Below are 18590 nucleotides of genomic sequence, written 5' to 3' on the forward strand. Positions count from 1 at the left end.
CTTTGTCTGTGTTTCAAATTCAAATTCAAATTCAAAGTTTATTCTCTATAAGGATTACAATGCTGAGTTTACAGAAATTTGGTTATTGTTTGGTTTACATGTAGTAAAATTGTGATTACAGAGTGTACCACTAGAACGCTTAGCATGGCTAGGCATTTCGGGCATACTTAGTTTTATTCTTAATTGTAAAATATTACAAATTATGAGGTAAGTTGGTATTATGGCTAAGTGACTAAATACTAGTTTGTGAGTTTAGCAATGTGAATGCTTTTGTTTTGGCACAGTATATAGTTTCAGTATTGGAGTATCACAGGATTCATTATTTTAAGACTGAGATTAATATTTCTGTTTATGGTCAAATGAGTGAGCGAGTGTAAGTGTGAACCACCAGGTGGTATTCGTGTAGTTAGTTGACGGGGTGTATCAGGGAGATAAGATGTTTTCTAATGGTAGTTTTGAAGGTGATGAATGTGTCTGCAGTTCTAGAGTTCTCAGGTAGGGTATTCCAGATTTTAGGGCCTTTGACATACATTGAATTTTTGTAAAGGTTTAGTCGGACACGGGGAATGTCGTAGAGATGTTTGTTTCTGGTGTTATGCCTGTGGGTTCTGTCACAACTATCAAGAAAGCGTTTTAGGTCAAGGTTGATATTAGAGTTTAAGGCCCTGTAGATATAGATTGCACAGTAGTAAGTGTGGATGTACTGAACTGGGAGTAAGTTTAGATCTTTGAAGAGTGGGGGGGGGGGTGTGCTGCCAGGGATGGGATTTAGTGATTATTCTTACTGCAGCTTTTTGTTGGGTTATTATTGGCTTTAGGTGTGTTGCTGCAGTTGATCCCCAAGCACAAATAGCATAGGTGAGGTATGGATAAATAAGTGAGTGGTATAGTGTGAGAAGGGCATTTTGCGGCACGTAGTATCGTATCTTGGAGAGGATCCCAACCGTTTTGGATACTTTTTTGGTTATATGCTGGATATGGGTGCTGAAATTCAGGTTGTTGTCAAGGTATAAGCCTAGGAATTTTCCCCTGCCTTGAAAGGTGCTGTGATTATGCAGCAATATTCCAGCCTAGATTGAGAAAGCGACCTGAAGAGTGTGGGCTTGGCATCCCTAGTTTTGAAAGTTATCATTATCCATCCTGTCATTTTTCTAGCAGATGCGATTGATACAATGTTGTGGTCTTTGAAAGTGAGATCATTTGACAGTATCACTCCCAGGTCTTTTACTTTAGTTTTTCGCTCTATTGAGTGGTTGGAATTTGTTTTATACTCCGATATTGTTTTGATTTCCTCACGTTTTCCATATCTGAGTAATTGGAATTTCTCATGAATGAGGTTCATATTGTTTTCTGCAGCCCATTTAAAGCTTTGGTTGATGTCCACCTGGAGTCTTGCAGTGTCTTCAGTGGAGGACACTGTCATGTAAATTCGGGTGTCACCTGCAAAGGAAAACAAGGTGCTGTGGTTTACATCCCTGTCTATGTCAGATATGAAGATGAGTATCAGGATGGGAGCGAGTACTGTGCCACGTGGAACTGAGCTTTTCACAGTAACCGCCTCAGACTTTACTCTGTTTACTATTACTCTTTGTGTTCTATTTGTTAGGAAATTATAGGTATAGCTACCATCTTTTCTTGTTATTCCTTTATCAAGCATTCTGTAAAACAACATCCATTATTGGACCCTGCTTAGGTGAGATGGGACCTGTTGTGATAGAAACACAGGCCTTATCTCTAGGCTTTATTGAACATAGAATCTTCATAGTACTTCTGCAACAACAAAATATAATGACTAGTACATCTAATAACGGCTTCTACAGGGATGGTGATGTCTTGCATATGTCAAGAGAAAAGTTATAACTACAGGCCACATATTTAAACTCACCATGTAATCTGCATCACTAATATAGGGATAGAAGAGAAGAGAATCACACACCATGTGTTGGCGCCCATGACACACACCAAACTGTTGTTGTTGTTAAGGGCCCCAAGAGGTGGTGCAGTATTATCTTGCTGCTGCTCCCCACAGGAGCAGTATCACTACAATCTCCCCCTTCTAAAATATCAGAGACAGTATTCTCCCAAACTGTTAGGTGGGCGACGTACACGTCCCGACCTTCGTAGCCATTGAGCCTCTTCACCAGGTTCAATATTTTCCAGCGGGGTTTGACTAACTGCTGGAGCAGAATCCTCTATTTCCGTAGGGGTAGTCTCAAGGGGCTTTCCAGGAGAAAACGAAGCATCTTTCACATCTATTGGTGTATCTTGAGATTCCACACTAATGGGGATTTCAACTGGGGCTAAATGTCTTGTAGATACTGTAGTCTCTTCACCATTTTGGTAGCAAATGTGGGCGTAATGTGGATTAGCTTGCAGGAGCTCTACCTCTTCCACTAAAGAATCCGTCTTGTTCATCCTACGGTGACTCTTCAGGAGAACGGGTCCAGGATGACATAACCAAGTGGGCACGGAGGCTCCCGTAGAGGAACGACGTGAATAGTTGAGGAGTCTTTCATGAGGGGTTGCATTAGTAGCTGTGCACAGCAATGATCTAATAGAGTGAAGAGCATCAGGTAGGACAGTTTGCCAGTGTTCAACAGGTAGATTGCGCGACTTCAATGTCATTGTAACTGCCTTCCATATAGTACCATTGAACCGCTCCACTTGACCATTGCCTTGAGGGTTGTAGCTTGTTGTTCTGCTGCAGGCAATACCTTTGCTAGCCAAAAACTCCTGAAATTCGTTACTCATGAACGAGGATCCCCTGTCTGAATGGATATAAGCTGGCATACCAAAAATAGAGAACAACTGTGAAAGACAACTAATAACAGTTGAAGCAGTCATATTTGCACAGGGGAATACAAAGGGAAACCTTGAATATTCATCTACTATGTTAAGGAAATACCTATTCTGATTTGTGCTTGGTAGAGGTCCTTTGAAATCTATATTCAGTCTCTCGAAAGGCTGGGTGGATTTTATGAGATGAGTCTTCTCTGGCTGATGAAAGTTTGGCTTGCACTCTGCACATACTCTGCATGCTCTGATCACTTGTCGCACATCTTCCACTGAATAGGGCATGTTCTTTGATTTGGCAAAATGGTTCAGGCGTGTAACTCCTGGGTGACACAAAGCCTTGTGGAGCGCTGAGAGTGATTGCAAATCATGACATGCTGCTCCACAGTGGGACCTAGAGAATGCATCAGGTGAGATGTTCTCTTGACCCGGTCGGTACAGAATATCAAAGTCATAACACAATAGTTCCATCCTCCAGCGTAATATCGTGTGATTCTTTATCCTACTTTTGTGCTTCTTGTCGAACATATACATCACGGACCGTTGGTCAGTCCTTATGGTGAAATGTCTACCAGTTAAATAATGCCTCCAGTGGCGAACTGCTTCTATGATGGCCTGGGCTTCCTTTTCTACAGCAGCGTAACATTTCTCTGATCCTTGAAAAGTTCTCGAAAAGAAGGCTACTGGTCGTCCTGCCTGAGATAAGACTGCATCAATGGCAATGTCAGATGCATCCGTTTCCACTTCGAATGGTAGGGACTCATCAATGGCTTGAACTACTGAGTTTTCAATGTCCTGTTTGAGAGTATGGAAAGCGGCTTCTGCTTCCTTTGTCACAGGAAATGTGGTAGCACTCAATGGGCGGACTTTACTTGAATAGTTGTAAATCCACTGACCACTGACCACTGACTCAGTGGTCAGTGGTCAGTCAGTGGTCAGTGGTCAGTCGTCACGTGAGGTCAGAGACCCTGAGCTGCTTTGGGGATTAGCGTGGATGGTTACAAAGCATTGCTTGCTTCTGCAGTATTTTAAAAATTGAGGTTGGAGAGTTGAAGGAGGAGGTCTTGCTTCTCCAGGAGGAGATTAGGAGGCTGAAGGTCCACCTCAATGGGTCTGGGAGAGAGTGTGAGGTGGCTGGAGTTGTGGGGAATGAGACTTCTAGCAGTGAGGTGCAGTCTGTCTCTCGCTATGAGGAGGCTGTAGTTGGGGAGGTAGCAAAGGCTACCAGCAGTGAGGTGCAGCCCAGCACCTGCTACAAGTGGCGAGTGGTTCACAGTAATGGGAGGCGCATCGGAGTAAGGAAAGTTAAGAGTGAAGATCTGAAGGTAGGAAATCGCTTCTCTGTTCTCCAGGATGAATGTACTTCAGTGGCCAGTGAAGGTAAGGGTACTACTACCCCTGCTAATGGAGGTAAGCACATTCTTGTGGTTGGTGACTCTCAGGTAAGATATATTGACCGTGCTTTTTGTAATAGGAATAAGAAGATGAGAGATAGAGTGTGCTTCCCTGGAGCTGGTGTTGGGGACATTGTCAACAGGCTGGATAATATCATGTCAGGTAATGGGAACAAGCCCATTATCTGTCTCAGTGCGGGTGGAAATGATATTGGGAAGGGTAGGAGAGAAGAGCTGCTAGATAAGTACAGGTCAGCTATAGATTTCATTAAGTCTAAGGGAGGGATCCCAATCATATGTAGCATCTTGCCTAGAAGGGGAGTAGGAAATGAATGGTTGTCTAGGGCAATTGGTGTAAATTGCTGGCTAGACAGATACTGCAAGGAACTTGCAATCCCATTCATTGACAACTGGAACAACTTTTATGGCAAACATGATATGTATGCAAGGGATGGGGTACATCTCTCTGGGGCAGGGGTGGTAGCACTTGCAGACTCGATTGAGAAGGCCATTGGTGAAATGCCTATGATTTTAAACTGATGGAAGATAGAGGTATGGGTGTGTGTGGGAAACAAGCTGGTTGCAACACTCGGGTTGGAAACAGTAAATGTATAAAAGGCATTCAGCATGAAGTTATAAATAAAGACAATAGATCAGGTCAGCAAACAAAGGGGGACAGCAGAGGGCAGCAAGGGACTAGCTCCCTTAAGGTTTACTATACTAATAGCAGGAGTGTAAGAAATAAGATAGACGAGCTAAGATTAATTGCAAGTGCAGGAAACATAGATATTATACCTGGAGTTTACCTGGAGAGAGTTCCGGGGGTCAACGCCCCCGCGGCCCGGTCTGAGACCAGGCCTCCTGGTGGATCAGAGCCTGATCAACCAGGCTGTTGCTGCTGGCTGCACGCAAACCAACATACGAGCCACAGCCCGGCTGATCCGGAACTGACTTTAGGTGCTTGTCCAGTGCCAGCTTGAAGACTGCCAGGGGTCTGTTGGTAATCCCCCTTATTGCTATAACAGAGACCTGGCTCAATCTGAAAGATAGAGAGATGCCCTCTGAATGTCACATACAAGGCTATAAATTATTCCACACTGACAGGGTCAACAGGAAAGGTGGTGGAGTAGCGATGTATGTCAGAGACAATTTAAATTGTTGTGTTAGACAAGATATTAAATTAGAAGCGTCAGCCACTGAATTTGTTTGGTTACAGCTTCTCGAGGGCCGAGAAAAACTAATTTTGGGTGTGATTTACAGGGCCCCAAATCTTGATAGGGAGTGCAGTAAACTTCTATGGGACGAAATTCGTAAGGCATCTACATACGAAAATGTTGTGCTGATGGGAGATTTCAACTATAGACAGATTGACTGGAGCAATTTGACAGGAAATTTAGAGTCAGGTGACTTTCTTGATACGATCCAGGATTGTTTTTTAAAACAGTTTGTGACAGAGCCAACTAGGGGAAACAACCTCCTTGACTTGGTTCTTGCCAGTAGGGAAACACTAATTAATAATCTTGAGGTTAATGATGAGCTTGGGGAAAGTGATCACAAATCACTCAGTTTTAATATATCATGGAATTCCCCTAATAAAGGCAATCAAGTCTCTGTCCCTGACTTCCGCTTGGCTGATTTCATAGGACTGAAAAATTACTTAGGTGGGTTGAACTGGAATGACCTGACTAAGGGTCAGGTAGGTGGTGATGGTTGCCAATATGATGCTTTCCAGGGCATAGTTCTAGCTGCTCAGTCAAATTATGTTCCAAATAGGGAAATCAGATCAAACAAAAATGATCCTAAATGGATGAACAATAGATTAAAATATCTGATTGGTCAAAAGAGAGGCATATATAGGCAAATCAAAAGAGGAGAGGGGCAATTAAGAAATCGATATATTCAGTTAAAGAGAGAAATAAAAAAGGGAATTAGAAAAGCAAAAAGAGATTATGAGGTTAAAGTTGCAAGAGAATCGAAGACTAACCCAAAAGGATTCTTTCAGGTATACAGAAGTAAGATCAGGGACAAGATAGGCCCACTCAAAAGTTCCTCGGGTCAGCTCACTGACAGTGATAAGGAAATGTGTAGAATTTTTAACACATACTTCCTCTCAGTTTTTACACAGGAGGATACCAGCGATATTCCAGTAATGATAAATTATGTAGAACAGGACGATAATAAACTGTGCACGATTAGGGTCACAAGTGACATGGTCCTTAGGCAAATAGATAAATTAAAACCTAACAAATCCCCAGGCCCTGATGAACTGTATGCAAGGGTTCTAAAGGAATGTAAAGAGGAGCTTAGCACACCTTTGGCTAATCTTTTCAACATATCACTACAAACTGGCATGGTGAAAGATAAGTGGAAAATGGCAAATGTGATACCTATTTTCAAAACAGGTGACAGGTCCTTATTCAATTCAATTCAATTCAATTCAAAGTTTATTCTCTATAAGGATTACAATGCTGAGTTTACAGAAATTTGGTTATTGTTTGGTTTACATGTAGTAAAATTGTGATTACAGAGTGTACCACTAGAACGCTTAGCATGGCTAGGCATTTCGGGCATACTTAGTTTTATTCTTAATTGTAAAATATTACAAATTATGAGGTAAGTTAGTATTATGGTATTATAGCTTCGAACTATAGACCAATAAGCCTAACCTCCATAGTGGGAAAATTTATGGAATCAATAATTGCCGAGGCAGTTCGTAGCCACCTTGAAAAGCATAAATTAATCAACGAATCTCAGCATGGTTTTACAAAGGGGCGTTCCTGCCTTACGAATTTATTAACTTTTTTCACTAAGGTATTTGAGGAGGTAGATCATGGTAATGAATATGATATTGTGTATATGGACTTCCTGGAGTTTACCTGGAGAGAGTTTCGGGGGTCAACGCCCCCGCGGCCCGGTCTGTGACCAGGCCTCCTGGTGGATCAGAGCCTGATCAACCAGGCTGTTGCTGCTGGCTGCACGCAAACCAACGTACGAGCCACAGCCCGGCTGGTCAGGAACCGACTTTAGGTGCTTGTCCAGTGCCAGCTTGAAGACTGCCAGGGGTCTGTTGGTAATCCCCCTTATGTATGCTGGGAGGCAGTTGAACAGTCTCGGGCCCCTGACACTTATTGTATGGTCTCTTAACGTGCTAATGACACCCCTGCTTTTCATTGGGGGGATGGTGCATCGTCTGCCAAGTCTTTTGCTTTCGTAGTGAGTGATTTTCGTGTGCAAGTTCGGTACTAGTCCCTCTAGGATTTTCCAGGTGTATATAATCATGTATCTCTCCCTCCTGCGTTCCAGGGAATACAGGTTTAGGAACCTCAAGCACTCCCAGTAATTGAGGTGTTTTATCTCCGTTATGCGCGCCGTGAAGGTTCTCTGTACATTTTCTAGGTCAGCAATTTCACCTGCCTTGAAAGGTGCTGTTAGTGTGCAGCAATATTCCAGCCTAGATAGAACAAGTGACCTGAAGAGTGTCATCATGGGCTTGGCCTCCCTAGTTTTGAAGGTTCTCATTATCCATCCTGTCATTTTTCTAGCAGATGCGATTGATACAATGTTATGGTCCTTGAAGGTGAGATCCTCCGACATGATCACTCCCAGGTCTTTGACGTTGGTGTTTCGCTCTATTTTGTGGCCAGAATTTGTTTTGTACTCTGATGAAGATTTAATTTCCTCATGTTTACCATATCTGAGTAATTGAAATTTCTCATCGTTGAACTTCATATTGTTTTCCGCAGCCCACTGAAAGATTTGGTTGATGTCCGCCTGGAGCCTTGCAGTGTCTGCAATGGAAGACACTGTCATGCAGATTCGGGTGTCATCTGCAAAGGAAGACACGGTGCTGTGGCTGACATCCTTGTCTATGTCGGATATGAGGATGAGGAACAAGATGGGAGCTAGTACTGTGCCTTGTGGAACAGAGCTTTTCACCGTAGCTGCCTCGGACTTTACTCTGTTGACGACTACTCTCTGTGTTCTGTTAGTGAGGAAATTATAGATCCATCGACCGACTTTTCCTGTTATTCCTTTAGCACGCATTTTGTGCGCTATTACGCCATGGTCACACTTGTCGAAGGCTTTTGCAAAGTCTGTATATATTACATCTGCATTCTTTTTGTCTTCTAGTGCATTTAGGACCTTGTCGTAGTGATCCAATAGTTGAGACAGACAGGAGCGACCTGTTCTAAACCCATGTTGCCCTGGGTTGTGTAACTGATGGGTTTCTAGATGGGGGGTGATCTTGCTTCTTAGGACCCTTTCAAAGATTTTTATGATATGGGATGTTAGTGCTATTGGTCTGTAGTTCTTTGCTATTGCTTTACTGCCCCCTTTGTGGAGTGGGGCTATGTCTGTTGTTTTTAGTAACTGAGGGACGACCCCCGTGTCCATGCTCCCTCTCCATAGGATGGAAAAGGCTCGTGATAGGGGCTTCTTGCAGTTCTTGATGAACACAGAGTTCCATGAGTCTGGCCCTGGGGCAGAGTGCATGGGCATGTCATTTATCGCCTGTTCGAAGTCATTTGGCGTCAGGATAACATCGGATAGGCTTGTGTTAATCAAATTTTGTGGCTCTCTCATAAAAAATTCATTTTGATCTTCGACTCTCAGTCTTGTTAGCGGCTTGCTAAAAACTGAGTCATATTGGGACTTGAGTAGCTCACTCATTTCCTTGCTGTCATCTGTGTAGGACCCATCTTGTTTAAGTAGGGGCCCAATACTGGACGTTGTTCTCGATTTTGATTTGGCATAGGAGAAGAAATACTTTGGGTTTCTTTCGATTTCATTTATGGCTTTTAGTTCTTCCCACGATTCCTGACTCCTAAAGGATTCTTTTAGCTTAAGTTCGATGCTTGCTATTTCTCTGACCAGTGTCTCCCTACGCATTTCAGATATATTGACCTCTTTTAGCCGCTCTGTTATTCTTTTCCGTCGCCTGTAAAGGGAGCGCCTGTCTCTTTCTATTTTACATCTACTCCTCCTTTTTCTTAGAGGAATAAACCTTGTGCATACATCGAGTGCCACCGAGTTAATCTGTTCTAGGCATAAGTTGGGGTCTGTGTTGCTTAGTGTATCTTCCCAGCTTATATCGGTTAGGACTTGGTTTACTTGGTCCCACTTCATGTTTTTGTTATTGAAGTTGAATTTGGTGAATGCTCCCTCGTGACTAGTCTCATTTTGTCGGTCTGGGGCTCCACGCATACATGTCTGAACCTCAATTATGTTGTGATCTGAGTATATTGTTTTTGATATGGTGACATTTCTTATCAGATCATCATTGTTAGTGAAGATGAGGTCTAGTGTATTCTCCAGTCTAGTAGGCTCTATTATTTGCTGGTTTAAATTGAATTTTGTGCAGAGATTTAAAAGCTCGTGTGAGTGTGAGTTTTCATCAGAGCTGCCTCCTGGTGTTATTACTGCAACAATATTATTTGCTATATTCCTCCATTTTAGGTGCCTTAAGTTGAAATCCCCCAGGAGCAAGATGTTGGGTGCAGGAGCTGGAAGATTTTCCAGACAGTGGTCAATTTTTAACAGCTGTTCCTGGAATTGCTGGGATGTTGCATCCGGAGGCTTGTAGACTACCACAATGACTAGGTTTTGGTTCTCGACCTTTACTGCTAAAACTTCCACTACATCATTTGAGGCATTAAGCAGTTCTGTGCAAACAAGTGACTCTGCAATGTACAGGTCAACCCCCCCCTTTTGCCTGTTCACTCTGTCACATCTGTATAGGTTGTAACCTGGGATCCATATTTCGTTGTCCAAGTGATCCTTTATGTGGGTCTCAGTGAAAGCCGCGAACATTGCCTTTGCCTCTGCAAGCAGTCCACGGATGAAAGGTATTTTGTTGTTTGTTGCTGGCTTTAGACCCTGTATATTTGCAAAGAAGAATGTTATCGGACTGGTGGTATTGTTGGTACTGGGGGGGGATTTTTTTTCCGGCATTAGTATCTGTATCTGTTGGTTTGGAGTGGAGGCCATCGACTGTGGTTCCACTCCAGGAATGACAGGGTCCCACATCAGAGACTATTGAGGAAAATTAAAGCACATGGAATAGGAGGAGAAATTTTTTCCTGGATAGAGGCATGGTTGACAAATAGGCAGCAGAGAGTTTGCATAAATGGGGAGAAATCAGAGTGGGGAAGCGTCACGAGCGGTGTTCCACAGGGGTCAGTGTTGGGCCCCCTGCTGTTCACAATCTACATAAACGACATAGATGAAGGCATAAAGAGTGACATCGGCAAGTTTGCCGATGACACCAAAATAGGCCGTCGAATTCATTCTGACGAGGACATTCGAGCACTCCAGGAAGATTTGAATAGACTGATGCAGTGGTCGGAGAAGTGGCAGATGCAGTTTAATATAGACAAATGCAAAGTTCTAAATGTTGGACAGGACAATAACCATGCCACATATAAACTAAATAATGTAGATCTTAATACTACGGATTGCGAAAAAGATTTAGGAGTTCTGGTTAGCAGTAATCTGAAACCAAGACAACAGTGCATAAGTGTTCGCAATAAAGCTAATAGAATCCTTGGCTTCATATCAAGAAGCATAAATAATAGGAGTCCTCAGGTTGTTCTTCAACTCTATACATCCTTGGTTAGGCCTCATTTAGATTATGCTGCACAGTTTTGGTCACCGTATTACAGAATGGATATAAATTATCTGGAAAATGTACAAAGGAGGATGACAAAGTTGATCCCATGTATCAGAAACCTTCCCTATGAGGATAGACTAAGGGCCCTGAATCTGCACTCTCTGGAAAGACGTAGAATTAGGGGGGATATGATTGAGGTGTATAAATGGAAGACAGGAATAAATAAAGGGGATGTAAATAGTGTGCTGAAAATATCTAGCCTAGACAGGACTCGCAGCAATGGTTTTAAGTTGGAAAAATTCAGATTCAGGAAGGATATAGGAAAGTACTGGTTTGGTAATAGAGTTGTGGATGAGTGGAACAAACTCCCGAGTACAGTTATAGAGGCCAGAACGTTGTGTAGCTTTAAAAATAGGTTGGATAAATACATGAGTGGATGTGGGTGGGTGTGAGTTGGACCTGATAGCTTGTGCTACCAGGTCGGTTGCCGTGTTCCTCCCTTAAGTCAATGTGACCTGACCTGACTAGGTTGGGTGCATTGGCTTAAGCCGGTAGGAGACTTGGACCTGCCTCGCATGGGCCAGTAGGTATTCCGCAGTGTTCCTTCGTTCTTATGTTCTTATGTTCCATTGTGAGTAATAAGCAAAGAGACCAAGAGTTCTTCGGAGTGACTTTTTGTCTTGAGGCATTGGAAGTTCCCGTAGAGGTCGTAGTCGTTCAGGGTCTGGGAATATTGAACCTCCTTCCACTACATAACCAAGGATGCTAAGCCTTTTAGTTGAAAAAGTGCACTTTTCCTCATTGTAACTGATATTTTTCTTCTTGGCGGCTTCCAAAAACTTATCAGGGTTTGCATCATGTTCCTCCTGGGTCTTGCCACAAATGGTAACATTATCTAAATACGCGTAAGTTCCCATGAGTTGCTCTTCCTGAATGAGTGAATCCATAATTCTTTGGAAGCAGGCTACCCCATTGGTGACTCCAAAAGGGACTCTGGTAAACTGATACAGGCCATCACTAGCCTGAAACGCTGTGTATGGTTTATCTTCATTCCTTATAGGGACTTGATGATAGGCACTCTGTAGATCAGTTGTGCTAAACACATAGTACTGAGCAATTTTGTTCACTGTATCATCAATTCGAGGTAGAGGGTACCCATCAAGAAGTGTAAATTTGTTGATTGTCTCAGAGTAATCGATAGCCAGTCTCCGTTTCCTATAATCATCTTTAACAACAACCACCTGTGCACGCCAAGGGGAATTACTCGGTTCTATAATACCCTCCTTCAGCAGCCTCTGAGTTTCTTTCTCAATGAACATCCGATCCTCATAAGAACAGCGGCGTGACTTAGCTGATATAGGATGGCAATCCGCGGTAAGATTTGCAAACAGCTTTGGTGGGAGGCAGTTCACCTCCATATGTTAAGGTGACACTACCATGCAGCTTCTTAAAGTCCTGACCAAGGATAACATCAGAGCACAGTTGTGGCAGAATAGCTAAATGTACATCTTGATAATCCTTTCCATTAACTCTGAGATTTACCTTACAAAACCCTAAGGTCTGAATAGAGAGAGATGTTGATGCTATGGAAACGGTACCTGATGAGTGATGTACAGTCAAGGAGTGGCGTTTAACTAAGTCAAGGTTGATGAAACTCTCTGAGCTGCCACTATCAATAAGACCATCTACTTCCGTTCCTTTGATGAATACTTTCACAACTGCCTTTGACAGTGAATTTGGAGTAGCCGCAGAAGTCACTGTTGCTAGTGTCGCATGATCACTGGAATGTGTGGCAGCACTAGCTCTTGTTGATGCATTAGCACGACATACTTTAGCAAAGTGACCTTTCTTGTGGCATTTATGGCACATTGCTTCACGAGCAGGACACTTTGGACGTGGATGTCTTGAAAAACCACAAAAGAAACACACCGTACCTGCTGCTGCTCTCACTGAGGCAGGTTCCACAGTAACTTCATTACAAGAGTCTTGGTCAGGAATTGCAGCACTTACCACTCGAGAAGGCTGAGTGGTACTGTATACTTCAGAATTCTTCTGGGCTGAATCTAGAGCTCTTGCCTGGTCAAAGGCAGCGGCTAAGTCGAGAGTTTTATTCTCCAATAAACGCTGCCTTATTGTTGGTGATTGCAGGCCACTGATAAAAGCATCCCTGATGGACTCTTCACAATACTGAGCAGCTGTCACTGCTTGGAAGTGACAGTCCTTACCTAAAATTTTCAGTGCTTGAAGGTATTCCTCTAAGGATTCATCAATCTGCTGGCGGCGAGTTGCAAGGCGATAGTGTGCAAAGATATCATTTGTAGGTTTAATATACTGAGACTTCAGGGTTTTGATAGCATCTTCGTAGGTATTACACTCAGAAATAGCCTCATATATCTTAGGTGACACAAAATTGATGAGCAGACTTAGTTTATCTAGATCTTCTTTAGGAAGGACTCCCAAGAAGTTTTCGAAAGTCTTAAACCAGTGCTTCCATTCCTGAGCAGCCGTTGATAAGCTGGGGTCACAGTCTAGCCTCTCAGGTTTCAGTAAACGCTCCATGTTGTGATGCAGTCTAGCGCAGGATCACCACCAGGTAGCCCAGGATTCTATGTTCAATAAATTGTTGTGATAGAAACACAGGCCTTATCTCTAGGCTTTATTGAACATAGAATCTTCATAGTACTTCTGCAACAACAAAATATAATGACTAGTACATCTAATAACGGCTTCTACAGGGATGGTGATGTCTTGCATATGTCAAGAGAAAAGTTATAACTACAGGCCACATATTTAAACTCACCATGTAATCTGCATCACTAATATAGGGATAGAAGAGAAGAGAATCACACACCATGTGTTGGCGCCCATGACACACGCCAAACTGTTGTTGTTGTTAAGGGCTCCGAGAGGTGATGCAGTATTATCCTGCTGCTGCTCCCCACAGGAGCAGTATCACTACAGGACCTACGCAGATGACAGCAAAAAAATGAGTGAGATACTAAAGTCCCAATACGACTCAGTGTTCAGTGAGCTGTTAACCAGACTATGGGTTGACAATCTAAATGAATTCTTTATGTCCGAAACCCAAAATTTGGTCATCTCAAAAATCTCTGATATTATCCTAACCCCACAAAACTTTGAAAAGGCAATAAATGACATGCCCATGCACTCTGCCCTAGGCCCAGACTCATGGAACTCCGTGTTCATCAAGAACTGCAAGAAGCCCATGTCTCGTGCCTTCAGCATTCTATGGAGAGGAAGCATGGACACATGGGTCATCCCACACTCGCTAAAAACAACAGTCATAGTCCCACTCTACAAAGGTTGCAGTAAAGCAATTGCAAAGAAATACAGACCGATAGCACTAACATCCCATATCATTTAAATCTTTGAAAGAGTTCTGTGAATCCAGATCGCCAACAACCTAGATACCCATTAATTACACAACCCAGGGCAACATGGGTTTAGAACAGCTTACTTCTGCCTGTCCCAGCTACTGGACCACTGTGACAAGGTCCTGGATGGTATAGAGGATAAACAAAATGCAGATGTAGTATACACAGACTTTATGAAAGCCTTCAGCAAGTGCGACCACGGTGTAATAGAGCACAAAATGCACGATAAAGGAATATCAGGAAAGGTTGGTAAATGGATCTATAACTTCCTAACAAGTAGAACACAGAGTAAAATCTGAGGAAGATACAGTGAAAATTTTTGTTCACTAAGGCACAGTACTCGCTCCCATCCTATTCCCCATCCTTATATCTCACATAGCCACATCTCAAAACATCGTCGTAAGCTTCTCTCTTTTATGTGCGGGTTGTTTGTGTACTGTGTCTTCCTTTGCAGATGACACCCGAACTGCCATGACAGTGTCATCCATCGAAGACACCACAAGACTCCAAGTGAACATCAACCAAATCTTCAAATGGGCCACTCAAAACAATATGAAGTTCAATGGAGAAATTTCAACTACTCAGATATGGAAAACTTGGGGAAATTAAAACTGAAACAGAGTTTACAACAGTAATGTGAAGGACCTGAGAGTGATAATGTCAGAGGATATCACCTTCAAAGTCCACAACAATGTATCTACCACATCTGCTAGAAAAATAATAGGACGGATAAGAACCTTCAAAAATAAGGACCAAAGCCCATGATGATTCTCTTCAAATGGCTTGTTCTCTCTAGGCTGGAATACTGCTGTACACTATCTGCCCCCTTCAAAGCAGGCGAAGCTGCTGACCTGGAGAGTGTACAAAGAACTTTCACGGCATGCATAAGTATCATAAAGCACCTAAATTACTGGGAACGATTGAAGTTTCTTGATTTGTATTCCCTGGAATGCAGGCAAGGAAGATACATGATAATATACACTTGGAAAATCCTAGAGGGATTGGTACCAAACTTGCACATGAAAATTACTCCCTATGAAAGCAAGATTCGGCAGGAGATGCAACATTCTCTCAATGAAAAGCAGAGGTGCAACGAGTACACTGAAGTGTACCAACTTCTGATCTAGCCAGTATCATAGTACTCAGCCTTCCGTCAATACTGGTCCTACATGGACGCGATGTTCGAGTCGCTTGCAATCTTCACGTCGAACATGAAAGCCTTTCTGTTTTCCAGATCACAAATCAGCAAGTCAGGCTTACGCGTTCCAAGTACCATTGGTATCTGCGGCTCTTTAGCCACAACATGTTTCTTTACCACACAGTCTGCGGTGATGGCATCCACAACGTTATCATGTTGTTGGACCCGTTATCATGTCCTCAGACCTGCAGGTGTTCCAGAAACTCATGTTGATCACAACCTTCACAGGTCGTATTTACTGGTCTTCATCCTCTTGCTCGCCTTGTTTTTGTTGGCATCAAGTTATGTTTTATCTTCAAGGCATCTATATACATGGCCCCCTTCATGAGGCTCGTTCCATTCGTCATCCATCTATGAACATGTGGGACAAAATGATGTTCTTTCAGTCCCAAGTGCAGCCATCTTCCTTCCAGTACCATCTTTGCACACTTGGACTTATCCTTGTTATACAACTTCTGCTATACAACATTTCTTCCTTGGTTTCCTTCTCTTTCCTTTTTAGTAACATAAGTAACCATAATTAGTGCCATTTCATCCAATACATTCCACTCAACAATCAATATTTGCACCAATAACTCACTACAGTTGTGACCAGGTGTGGAAGTGTGAATTGCTCATTACTCTAAAATTTGTTCATGATTGTAGCCATGTATAAACGTAAGTAACTATTCTTACAGTATTCATTACCTTTGTAACTTGTGAGTTCATTACCTTGTACCTAGTTCAGCCATCAAAACTTTGGGGCTCAGTCCCTGGACCCATTATGTACCTCTGTAATCTGTAAATACCTTTGTAACTTGTCATGATTGTGACTAGACCTACCTGGAGTTCATTACCTTTGTAAATTGTGAGTTCATTACCTTTGTAAATTGTGAATTCATTACCTCTGTAACTTGCTCAGCTATCAAAACTTTGAGGCACAGTCACTGGACCCATTATGTACCTCTGTAATCTTTTGACTACCGCCCACAGGATGGATATGGGGTGCATAATAAACATATTAAACTATTAAACTAACTAACATTCCAGACAGAGGCAACACATTCATTGTTAAAGCCAAAGTCCCCAAAACAATCCCTCATTTTCTCCCCGCATAAAGTAACAAAGTGTAACATGTTCTGTGGTTTCTGAGATGTGTTCGCGTATGCACATGTATTCAATGTATCAAGTAGGTGCTGTGTTAGTGCATGTACTGTTGGAACACATAAATTGTGGGAGATCTCAATTCCAAACTGCCCCTCCCTACCCCCAATTTACTTGTTCTCAGCCTCCTGGCAAGGAACATTTTGCATCCTTTGAAAACCACAATCATCAGCAACTTCAGACATTAATCTATCCACTAAAGCTCTGTAGGACGCCACCTTCCGGTGACTCTTGATTGCTTCCACCGATCTCTTGGTATGGACTTGCACCAACATCAGGTTCATCCCAACAGGGACACCTTGACCGATATTCCTGGCCTCTCTCAGGATCTTCACCTCAGCCATAGCCAACACATACTCCTCCTCCTTAGACCATCTGATCTTTACATGGGCAACCGCCCCCTCCACATCCCTATGATATTCATTGGGATGCTTACTTCTCTTATGGATGGACAACCCACTCTTGGTTCTGCAAATCATACCACACTCAAGACATTGAAAAGGAGCTCCATTACTGACAGCCGCCATCACTAGACAAGGACCACTCAACAAACGTGGGGTCAGGCCACGCACAGAACTAGAGTGAGTCTCGCTCACTCATATAAAACCCGCAAAAGCTAAATTCAAAAAATAAGGCTCTGTGTGCGGCAGGTTGTGCAGCTTTAGCCGCAGACTGACTGATCACCAAAGCTCTCAGCCAACACCTGCATTACCGACTCCCATCTGGAATATATCCGGAGGTACTGCACGAGGATCTTAATCACTCGAACTGAGGGAATAGAAAGTGGTGCACCAAATGCTATTAACCGAGAACAAGTGACTTCAGGTCATTAAGAGAGTTTGACTAATACCCACTTTCTGCCAAGTGATTGAATTTTATTTTCTTTCCTCTAAGCATATTTCTTCCAGTTTTTCTGTTTCTTGTTTTCCTGCTATGGACTTGTCTTCCTCTCTTTCCTTCTTCTTTATGTATTTGCACTTGCATATAGTATAAAGTTTTGCCTTACTGACAGACAGCAATACGTCTCTAATAAGGACACAACCTCTACAACAAGACCCATGGTCACTGGAATTCCACAGGGGAGCACTTTTGGCCCTCTGCTTTTCCTCTTACACATCAACGCTCTTCCAATTATTATAATCATGGGGAAGCACTAAACCCATAGGATTATACAGCGCCTGTGGGGGAGGATGGAAGGTATTCAGGCTTAATTCAGGGAACTGGAGCACAGATCCAATTCCCTAGATCAAGAACCCCTCACCAGCGTCAAGGAACCTCCCTTGAGGGGGAACGATCTTCCAAATGTATCACAACAACTCAGACCTGTTCTCTTTACCGATGACTTTTGTGATTTCCCATCTAAAGCCAGCATCACTCAACAACATTGTTAATGCACAAATAACCCGCACAAAGGATAGAGGAGGTTACGACGACGTTTCGATTTGACTTGGACCATTTACAGTCACAGTATGACTGTAAATGGCCCAAGTCGGACTAAAACATCGTCGTAAGCTCCTCTATCCTATGTGCGGGTTATTTGTGTATTGTTCCAGTCATGGTATTGTGCTGTGTTGTTAACATTGTTAATAAACTGCTCTTAAAAATATCAACCTGGATGACTACCAATAAACTCACACTTAACATTGACAAAACCTTCTACAATATGTCTGAGAGCAGACCAAGTAATGTCCAAAACGTTATGATTAAGACTATTCCTATTGCTAAACATTATAAGGGAAAATTTCTGGGTCTGTTCCTTGACAGTGACTTGAAATTTAACACCCACATCCAACACATTACATAAAAAGTGTTCGAACAGTTGGCATCCACTCCATGAAATGTTATTATGTGCAAGACAGGAATACAATACCGACAAGATGAAAGTTAAGACACTTGTGCAACATCTGGTTATCTTTATTGTAGACGTTTCGCCATCCAGTGACTTTATCAATACAGATTCTAGGACATAATTAGAAAACAGAAGACCTATATACAAAAGATAAGGTAATCAGTCCCTCAATCTTGGTTCAGAGGACATCTACAAGACCTTCTTCATG

This window comes from Cherax quadricarinatus, chromosome 22, assembly GCF_038502225.1.
Source record: "Cherax quadricarinatus isolate ZL_2023a chromosome 22, ASM3850222v1, whole genome shotgun sequence".
NCBI classification, from domain to species: Eukaryota; Metazoa; Arthropoda; class Malacostraca; order Decapoda; family Parastacidae; genus Cherax; species Cherax quadricarinatus.